The 11,660-nt window shown below is 36.2% G+C and overlaps 1 protein-coding gene across 1 annotated transcript in view; it reads left to right on the top strand.

The window, feature by feature from the left end:
* The first annotated feature begins 1,221 nt into the window (after positions 1-1,221).
* Positions 1,222-11,660, top strand: part of LOC145681573 (uncharacterized) — a 69,728-nt gene continuing 59,289 nt past the window's right edge. The window contains exons 1-2 of the mRNA XM_081753208.1: positions 1,222-1,305; positions 3,932-4,006. The gene's annotated coding sequence lies outside the window, so the exon portion shown is untranslated. The remainder of the gene's footprint in view (positions 1,306-3,931; positions 4,007-11,660) is intronic.

The raw sequence follows: 11,660 nt of genomic DNA, 5'->3' as shown, positions 1-11,660 counted from the left end.
ATGCTCCAGAATGAATGAAACAACAGTCAAAATACTGAGAACATCCTGATTCTCCACCTAAAGAAAGGCTGCGCTGTATGTCCGATTTGTAAAACGAGAAAGATCATGGACTCAATTTTTGGATGAAAAAGATATCCTTCTTATTATCTTCCACCTTCCAAAACTACCATCGCTGAACACTGCGAAAACATTGCGGGCCAACTACAGGGGAAGATAAACTTAATAACATCTAAGTTTATCCAAGAAGAAACATCTTCCATCATGACAATAGATTTAGTTGTAATGATTAAAATCAATAAGTTGGGGCGTGATTTCCCATCTTATGCGTCTTATTCACAAAATTTGAATCTACTACACTTTACCTTTTTCAGAAAAATGAAAAACATCTTGGTGGACTTCAATTTTCTTTTCAGACGATGGTGCAGAATGACATAAACCTAAAGGAACCAAGTTCTTGCGATGACGCAAAAGGCTTTCAGAGCATCACTGTATCAAACACACTTATTAGTGTTAAGAAGACTTGAAAAATTTTACAATTTTTTATAGATAAATCGATGTTTTGTAAGTCATACCAAGATATTTTCAAATTACCCTATTAGATATTTAGGCATTTCCGTTACACACACACACACACCAAAACTTATTGGCTAAGTGATAAGCATTCTTGCCTTTGATACAGAAGATCGGAATCAGTTATGAAGTCAAGGTAAGTTCAGAAAATGAAAGGAAAGGAAATGAAACGAAAGGAAAGGAAATGAAAGGAAAGGAAAGAAAACGAAAGGAAAAGGAAGGAAAGGAAACGAAAGGAAACGAAAGGAAAGGAAACGAAAGGAAAGGAAAGGAAACGAAAGGAAAGGAAAGGAAACGAAAGGAAAGGAAAGGAAAGGAAAGGAAAGGAAAGGAAAGGAAAGGAAAGGAAAGGAAAGGAAAGGAAAGGAAAGGAAAGGAAAGGAAAGGAAAGGAAAGGAAAACAAGTAGATAGCAAACAAAAAACGATATTTCCATAAATGTGACATTATTTCTCAAGCTTATTATTATAAAAGTAAATTTTATTATGCACTGGGGTTATAATAGTACATTTTCTTTCTAACACAGTCATCCACAAAGGAAATAGAATATTTCGTATAGAAAGTGTATACCCAGTGTGTTATTTTCTTTCGCTGTAGACTGTATCTTTTGTTTTAAAGACGCAAAAAGAATATTAATTTCATTTTTTTTCAGTACAGATTATTTAAATGAGTCAGAGATAAAAGCAATTAGGATTCCTGAACACAATAATGTTGTGATCATAGAAAGGATTTACATGTAAGTGTAATATTTTTCACATTTCTTTTTAGCTATAAAAATAGCTGCCAAAAATCAGCAACTAGAGCATATTCTTACTTTAACAACTCAAAATAGGCAGAACTATTTGTATTTTGAGAGCCTAAACAGAGTATGGCACTGTACTTTAATTGATTCATTTATTTTGGAGTTTAATTTTGTTCGTAGTGTATCTTTCTGAACATGTATGTAGTAATTACCGGTTATAGTTTTTTTTTTTTTTCCTGTAGGAACAATATCGTTATACAAAATGCCTTACTTACCAAAGAAGACTAAATACACGCCCTAACTACATATTTCTGTTTTTGCTTTCTTTATTTTGGATTGTCACTATGTTTCTTCGGTATATCTTGTTGCATAAGGATCAAAACAATAAAACCACCTCTCATCGCGCGTAAAAATTCGTAAGAAATCCGTTCACGTTTAAAGTGGCATTTCCTGTGATAACACAACTCAACTCGATTGTAGTATTCAATTCGTTATATCTTTCCAGAAATAATTCCTTAGATTGTCAATAATAGATGTGACGGAAACCTGCATTATGTCTCCAATTTTCTGGACGGTCAATTTTCCAACCTTTTCTCGGCATGGTGGTGTTGATATTAATACTGTGCAGATGTAAATAAAATCTTACTTCGCTTTTTACAAAAATAAAATAGAATGTTTCAAAGTTTTTAAAGATAAAAAGAAAATCGAAATACGGGATCAATATTATATGTCACGATGATTATGAGAAACTGCAAGTAAAGAGATTGAAATCCAACTAAACAGTCTATCTATCACGTAAGGTCTAGAGCTCAGAAATTTAATGTCACGTCAATTTAATGAGCTCAGAAATTGAATCACGAATTATTTCCAAATTATCTAAAATTACACGAAGGGGTGCAAATGGAGATGTGGACTGACAATTCGCACGGAACTAAGATCATGAGGAGTTATGCTTCAACGCATAAATGAAACTCAACAATTTCAAATCATGCAGTAATGAATATTAAGTGGAAGGTAGAAAAAAGAAAAGAAGGAATTTGACTACTAGCTAAAACTAACTAACTACCTCTATGGCCAATAGAAGTTCAATGCCGCGTTCACAAAAGCTCTCCATTGATTTCTTTCCTCAGCAAACTTGATCCAGTTTCTACTTTGTATTCCTATTTCTACGAAATCCATCTCAACATTGTCCTCCCATCTGCTCGTAGGTCTTCCTAATGGTCGTTTTCCAATTGGACTTTCAATTGAAACTTTGAAAGCGACCCTACTTTCTTCCATTCTGGCTACATGACCTGCCAACCTGAATCTCCTAGATTTGATTATTCAAATAATGTTTTGTAAGCGTATAAATAATGTAATTCTTCGTCATGAAGTTTCCGTCATTACCCGCTCCCGTTCCTCTTCGTCCGAATATTCGTCTCAGGAGTTTATTCTTAAATACTTTCAACATACGTTCTTCCGTCAGAGTAAGCGAAAATGTTTCGCAACCATAGAGAACAACATTCATGATTATCATTTTATATAACTAGGTATTTTAAGCTTCAAATACCTCGGCAGAATTCGCGATGATATAAGATTTTGAACTGAATAATAATAGGAATTTCCTGCTTTTAGTCGACATTTAATTTCTTCGTGAATATGGTTTTGGTCTCTTAATATTGATCCTAGATATTTGAAAGTATCCACTTTATCGAAGTATTATTTGATATTTTAGCGCATCCATAATTTGCAGTATTACAACCCCGGGGAACTTCCATGTATTAAGTTTCCTCCCATGTATTACGTATATATGTAAGATATATATTATCATGTTCTAAAGGACATAGGGAGTAAAAAAATTAAAAAATCTTCTATACTCACGTGAATTTTGGGATCTTTCATCTGTAAACATATCTTTGAAACTAAACCAAGAACAAAACTAAGAAACTAATCCCAGGGCAAAAACAAGTCCTATGACCTTGTTGCAAAAAAAAAAAAAAGAAAAAGAAAAAGAAAAAAGAAAAAAAGAAAGAAAGAAAGAAAGAAAGAAAAAAGAAAAAAGAAAAACGTAAATAAAATTTCCAGTAATAATCCAAAATATGTTATATAAGCACTTTCAAGGTAATTATTTTAAGAAAGGGAAACATATTTTCCTTTATAACGAAAACCATTTGTAAACAAGTGCTTTCCTAAAAACCAAAATAGTCTACGTAACAGTATAAAAACCAGCATTTCAAACAATAAATCATCATTCAATCAAGGTTCATCAACATTATAGTTTATAAGTATTCAATCCACGTCATTTGGCGACCACCGTCTCCCAAAACCTACAGATTGTCTCCGATAAAGCTAACAACCATTAAAAAATTATTTAGTTTGTAAGTATGCTCAGTGCTTATAATCATTACATGACCAATTGTTGTGTAAAAGGGACTATATAAACACATGAGAGCGCACGAGAGTTATCAAGGACAGACTACCTAATAATGACCCCGATCACTATACTATTTAAACCAATGTGATAATTTTGTAAATATCATTTGCTAAGCAACATTCAGCACCATTTTAATATGTAAAATTCAATATACATCTAAAATTTCATATATATCTAAAATTCAGTATTTGTTTCGTTTTTTTTCAGTGGCAGGCGGAATATTTTCCTAGTATACGCTTTCTGCGAAGAGTCACTAAAGAATATACTTTATAAGAAACGCTGGTTAGTACAGTATACTTCAATTTTATGTTAATGTTAAATGTTCTTCCTGAACGAACTTGAGCTTACAACTAAGACACAACTAAGATAAATGGCGGTGACGGATTGTATGAGTCATTAAGACGAAATGTGGAATTCACAATATTGAACTAGTCGATAGAATTCGACTCGCCGATTATTTCTAAACTATCATAGTTTTAGCTATATTTTCACAGAAAGGAAAAAAGAGTTTCACACAAAAATGAGTTGAAATTATTCGATCTTTCAATGAAAGTTTTCACAAGAACATTTACATCGATTTGATCGAGTATGTTGTTGTGTACATGACATAATGCCCCAGTGTACGCTCTTCCGACGTATTTTAGATATTGTACTTCGTTAGTAAGTCTTGAGGCGCAAAGCAGTAAAACTACGCTCAGATTCGCAAGACTAAGGAAGTATAGCTAATAGTAGACGAATCAGCCTAACCGTTAAATAGCCGTTGTACCTGCAAAATAGCTCAGGATCGCATAAAGGAATAGTTTAAGATAAAACAAATAAATTATTTTAATAACATCAAATAAATATAAACTAATTATTTGCTGAGCAAAACTATATATTTTCGTTAAAATTCAACACGTGTTACAGTTTCGCCAACTAACTCATTTGGCTTCATCAGACACTATGTGATACAGGATAACTGTACAATCGTATATAATTAGTTTATATTTAATTATAACAAAGCAAAGCTTCTACTTATGAAAAATATAACAAATAAATATATTGAAATATTTAAAAAGTCCTATTACATACCTGTACGGCACGCAAAAAAAAAAAAGAAAGAAAGAAAGAAAAGAAAAATGGCAGAAGTGTCAGGCAAAGTAGTGTTTACTGGTTTTCCTGTGATATTATTTCTAGGGATGCGCACGAGTTGAGTCGAGTCGAGATTTAAGCCTGTCTCGACTCGTCTCGAGAAAACGTTGTCTCGACTAGTGTCTCGACTCAAAAATATGTCTCTGTCTCGACTCGACTCGAATTCGAGTCGAGACGTCTCGAAATTCGAGTCGAGACAAAATATACGCACACATCAGCCAGACCATTATGATTACCTACCTAATTGTCAGTATGTCGACCTTTGGCACGGATAACAAAAGCGACGCGTCTTGGCATGCGCGCAATGATCCGTGGTAGCTCGCTGGAGAGAGTTGACACCACATATGCACACACATGTCACCTAATTCCCGTAAATTCCGGGGAGGGGGCGATGCGTTCAATCACATCCCAAATGTGTTCAATTGGGTTCAGATCCGGCGAGTTGGGGGACCAGCACATCACTTGGAACTTGCTCCTGCGTTCCTCGAACCACACTATCACACTCCTGGCCCTGTGGCATGCTTGTCGGAGAATGCCACTACCGTTAGGAAACATGGTCGTCATGAAGGGGTGTACGTAGTCTGCAAGCAGTGCACGATACGCCTCGACCGTTATGGTGCCTTGCTCGAGCTCCACTAGACACATGGATTCTTACGAGAATGTTCCCCAGATAATAATTTAGCCGCAGCCAGCTTGTCTCTGTCCCGCAGTACAGGTCAGAGATGGAGTGGGTCAGTGGGTCGGTGGGTCAGTGGGTAAAGTTTTCTGAGTGGGTCGTGGATCAACAGCATGTGACCTACTGTGACCCACCACCCACCGTGACCCACTGCGACCCACAACCCACCATTACCCACTACGACCCACCACACACCGTGACCCACTGCGACCCACCACCCACTGCGAGCCACCGACTCAGTATGATCTACCGACCCTCTCTGCTCACTGCATTGTAGACAGTATCTTCTGAAGACTGGTAAATTTGTCTTCGTTTTACTTTCAAGACCTTCATTTCCCTTTCTTTTCCACTTGTTTCTGTTTACTTACCTGAGGTGAGTATATCTAAACAAGTGAAGAAAGAACTTCAGGCACTTTTGGATATTGATATTTTTAATAGTAATAATAACAATAGGACTTATACTACAACTTGGGTTTCGAGACCTGTGAGTTTTTAGAGCTAACTACTGGAAAAAATACATTTTTGTATCACTGTAATATATAAATTATTATATAAAAAATTGAATGTAACTATGTGTGCCTGATCATCACGGTCAAATTGCAAAGTCAAATGAAATTACTTTTGGTATATAGTTAGGCCTTAATCCAAATTGGGATGTTATATTGCTTTTATTATAATGCATAATATCTTAACGAGGTAGTGAGGATCCGAATTTTTGCGAAAACAAAAAAATGAGTATCTCGCACGCCGTTAAACTTACGGAGCTGAAATTCAGTGTATTAATTCTTTATTGAAAATAAACAGAATGTGTAATAGCAATTTTTAAAATTCTCTTTTATGTGGGGGGGGGGACTTTCTATATATGGAAAATTGGTAGTGAGTTGGTTTGTAAAAATGATCGAAAACGATCGATGCTATTAAAGGAAAAAGAATCAGAAAAAATACAGTGCTTGGCTTCATATATCCATTGCTTTCTGCTATATCCATTGCTGAAGCTTATGTTTATTATTAGGAGCGCTTACAGCACAGAGCAATCAGCCCATAAAGTTGTGAGAAAAATAGCCATAAAATTTGTACTGTAAGCTTAGTTGCACGGAAATTTGAAGTTTGGATTGTACGCATAATTGTATGGAAAATTTTACACTTTTTCCCTTTAAGTTGGTCTACTTACTTTGATTTGGAACTTTGAAATTTTATCCTTTTTTCCACTGAAAAGTATTGATAATTCAACAAGGAAATAATTATACTATGATAATTTAATTGAAATTCATCGTAATTTGGCACATGGCAAACATCAGTGTGGTAATTGAAGTTGAAGAAGGAGGGAAATTCCCATTCAACTCTGAACACTTTCCAGGAACCTCGTTCCCTTTCGCTTTCTAGACGGGGGAGGGAACTTGGTAATGGTATCAAACCTTCATGTGTAATTACAAAAATTAAATATATAAACAAATCAGTTTATCAGGCTTTAATTGATAATTTATTCACAAGATTCCCTATCAAAGGCGTGGTAGATGAAGGTTCTGTTCTACATGGGTCGACATTGCCAACTGACATGGTCGATATGGAAATGATGTTATATGGTGATAGAGAAATGATACTTCTTGCTGAGTATTTCAAACCTGACCAAATAAAATCGTTATCAGACTTAAGTCTAACAAGTAGATTGTCGATGAGAAGCTGCAGAAATCGGGTAGAAGTATTATTAATTTCCACGACAGAGTGCGAACGGGGATTTCCCCTTATGAATTTACAGAGTGCTCAAATATTGTCTAACTTGTTGCTCATAAATGTTAATGGCCTATCGCTAGACCAGCTCAAAGTAGACGAGCAAGTTATTTCTTGGCTGTAGGATGGACATCATTCCGCTGCGGATGATTTACCACGAAAAGGTTACTAACAGGAAATAAAACCGATTTTAGATTTGTTTTAAGGTGGAAAATTACGAGTTACGGAAAATGTATACTTGTATTACTAATGGCTTATTTGTGTTATTCAACTTTGTACCTAATTTTTAGTAAGTCTCTTCTTTTCTTTAGGGGGGGCCGCGGTGGCTCAGTGGTAGAGCGTTCACCTCTGGTGCTTGGGGTCCCGGGTTCGATCCCAGCCCCCGCCAAGTGAACTTTGTGGTGGACAAACACCGTGTGCGTGGGTTTTCTCGGGGTTCTCCTGTTTCCTCCCACTTTATTCATTCCACCATTTCATTCATTACTCATCATCACCGTCTCCTTTAGCCTAACCGGCATAACGTGGGACGTAAAACTCAAAAATTTCATTTCATTTCATTTCTTTTCTTTAGGTAAACTACTTTGAATAAATATTCATTATAATTGCAATTATGCATATTTGTAAGTTAAATTTAACGTGGTGTTTTAGTGATTGCACAAATTACTATTATGGGCATACTTTATGGAGATGTTCGAGCTCCTCCGTGGCTAAGCGGTTAGCGTACGCGCCCTTGGCGTGGGAGACCCGGGTTCGATTCCCGGCGGGAGCTCATGTGGTTCGGATTCCACGTTAATCAGTAGGTCCACGTCTCATATAGCCTCGCTGCTGAACGGGACGTAAAACTCAAAATCAATCAATCAATCAATTTATGGAGATGTTCTCATATAGGATATCCGAGCACTTTTATACCCTATGAACAACTGATTTTTCAAGTCTTTTGTGAGAAAAATACTGTGAACTGAGAAACCATAACCTTTTCCATATTGTACAGGGGTATTTTCCTTGCGAATAGAAGTTTCTTGTGGAATGCGTTAAGAAATTAACACTTGCAAGAATACTCTCTTAGTACAAGTATATTTTAGGCACACACTAATTTCCCCCCACCTCGAACTGTTTCAATTTCCTCACTGACAAACACTTTACCATTTTATATCGTAAAGGTCAGATCAACCGTTATTGTAACAGAGTGGTGCTTGAGCGATTGACTAGAAATTCAAACTCCGATTAGTGGCAATTTCACAGTCTTGTTTTATTACAAGTGTATACTCTTTAGTCAGTTCAGAAGAGGCCGTGGATCGTGTTCAGAGTTGATGACGATGGATTTTGGTGAGTCAGAGTAGATCAAAGTGGATGAGAGTGGTTCATGATGGGTGGTGGGTCAGAGTGGGTCACCGTGGGTGGTAGGTCAGTGGGTAACCGTGGGTGGTGGGTCAGAGTTTGTCATGGTGGGTCGTGGGTCAGAGTGGGTCATGGAGGGTGTTGGGTCAGTGAGTCGTGGGTCACGGTGGGTGGTGGGTCAGTGGGTCGTGGGTCAAGTTTTCATTGACCCACGCCAACTCTGGCTACAGGTGTCTAAGAGTTGTTCCGTTGGAATACGATGGATTCGCATACTCACATCGTCATAATGAAGAAGGTATTGGGATTCATCAGACAATTCAACACTCTGTCAAAGGTCCAGTGGCGATGTAACGCGTTCATTTCAGTCGTAGTTGTCGATGTCATGGTGTTAACATTCGAACATGAATGGGTCGTCGGCTGTGGTGGCCCATTGTTAGGACTGTTCGGTGCACTGTGTGTTCAGATTAGTGTTGTCAAGGCCTGGGAAAAAACGGAAATTTTGGATTTAAAAAAACACTTTTTTACGTTCTTCCCGAGCTTGAAAAAAACGGAAAATTTGTGTAAAATTGAAATTTTAGAATATTTTATTATATTATGCTTTCAAAATTAAAACTATTTTGTATTTACTAGTTTAGAGTTAAGATAATTGAGTACTTATGTTTCTTGAATTAGAATAGGGAAATTTTGTGCACAACTCAATCAAACACTTCAAAGTTAGCACCGTGATAGAATGGAGTTATGGCTACAAAACAAACTAAAATATAACCCTAGTTAGCTTGATTAGTATAGACACATTAAAATTATCTTGAACAATCTTATGAAATTCCACCTTGATGGCAGGGAAGGGTTAAAATAACGGAACCAGAATCATTTTAGTTAATATGTTAAATCAAGCATATATTTTATAGAGATATCTTCCTTGTTCTATGTAAAATTTCCGGAAATTTTGAATCCATTAGAAATATCATTTGTTCGGAAATATTGGCAAAAACAAGAAAATATAGTTTAAAAACTATTTCTTGGCCTCATGCTAGTAATCTTACTTGCTGTAACATGTCTGAAGCATAGGAAGTCGAAAATCCGAACTAATTAGGATTTAATTTAATGTTTCTGAAGAACACGCTCGTACACTAAATTACACTGATGTTGTACGTCACACTTAAAACTTATAGGCCTAAGAGAAAATAAAAATATGTATAAGAAACAATTACATATGAATGTACTTTTATAAAAACACTGACTTCACACAATGTGGACGGACACACTATTGTTTATTTATCGCTAGCGTTAAGAAAGCTTCTAGGGACCGCGTTCGGATTTTTGACGTTCGGATTATCGACGTCCTATTGTTTATACATTGTATTTCGCTAACGGAAAAATACTTAAAGAAACAGGTTTTAATTCTACTTTTTAGTTTTCTGATTTCTAAAACCCCTCCTTATTCTTTGTATATTTTTCGAATAACTCAAAAAGAGAGAGGATCTTATTTACACATACAAACATATACCGCACACGTGAGAAATTTGAGCAGCGAGAAATATATTAAAGGGTTGAGTATGTCAAACTTCCGTTCGTTATTATTACAGACTAGCAGAATACCCGTTCTTCGCACAGGGGGAATAGGTTTCATTTTGAACACAAAGGGCACCAAAACTGTCACCAACGGACATATGGAGCTCCAAAACTATGAATTCGACATTAATATCAGTAATTTTCAATTATCTTTACATGTCATCATCCCCCCTTAGAGTACTAATGGGACTGAATTTGGATTTAAACGGCCGGAAGTGTCACTGTTCATTTCAGCGACCCCGAAAACTATGGATTCGACACTAATATCTGTCATTTTCTCCTCTCCCCTTCCCTCAAGTTGCACTTTAAAGTGAAATGATGAAATCCATCCCGAACCTCATCTATATTGAAAATTATATATAATGTTTTTTTAATATTAAATGTGCCCGTACGCTGGACCTCACGTTCATAATGGTTAAAAAATTGAAAAGTTGGTTGCAAGCCTTTCAAAGTAATAATAATAATAATAATAATAATAATAATAATAATAATAATAATAATAATAATAATAATAATAATAATAATGAGCACAATTAGCTCCCAAGGTTCAGACTTCAAACCCTACACTTTTGAGTAGAACAGCATTTTCATAAAATGTCCCAGGAAGTTTTTTCGGAAGGAGAAATGAAATGAAATCTTTAAGATCTACGTCCCACGTTTATGCCCGTTAGGCTAAAGGAGAAGGTGATAATGAGAAATGAATGAAACGGTGGAATGAAGAACGTGGGGAGAAACGGGAGAACCGCGAAAATACCAACGAGCACGGTATTTGTCCACCACAAAGTTCACACGGCGCGAACTGGGATCGAACCAGGAACCCCAAGCACCGGAGGTGAACGCTCTACCACTAAGCCATCGCGCCCCCTCTTTATTTCAGAAGAGTCAAAAGTATTTGGTGGGTTCAAATCCAATTTGAGAATAAATTATGTTAAAATTTGTAAACTTGTGCCTAGAATCAGACTAAATTTGCACAAAAATCCGCATTTCGTGGGGTACGGACCCTCAAATCCCACCCCTTGCGTACGTCCCTGTTGAAATATCTACGTTTTATAGACTATTCCAGACAGCAACTTAGCACTCACATGATCCTAGGCAATTTTAAAAAGCGACTATATTTTTTGTCATATCTGGAGATAAGTACTGGACGTTCCTCTATACACTACACACTTTATACGTACGTTTTAAGATTCAATTAAAATTTTCAAAATTCAAAAATATTTACAGCTTTCTTGTCTGCTACACCACACAACAAATCACACAACCTACTAAATGAAAGATACTTCATTGCGGAATATCCATCCACACAGAACTACAAGTGCATCATAGGAAATTTGAAACATTTACGTGCATCAAATGGCGCGTTAATATGTATAAATTTCGTTTTTGTCACTGATGCGCAGCATTTTCAACCCTAGAGAACGATCGAAAATAAAAAATGGGTCATTTGACACATTTAAATGCATTGTGGTTTAAGATTACTCAATTGATGCA

Source organism: Thermobia domestica, chromosome 3, assembly GCF_964235325.1.
Source record: "Thermobia domestica chromosome 3, izTheDome1.hap1.1, whole genome shotgun sequence".
Lineage (NCBI taxonomy): Eukaryota > Metazoa > Arthropoda > Insecta > Zygentoma > Lepismatidae > Thermobia > Thermobia domestica.
Note: the sequence above shows the minus strand (reverse complement) of the source record. Positions and strands in the feature narration are given on the sequence as shown.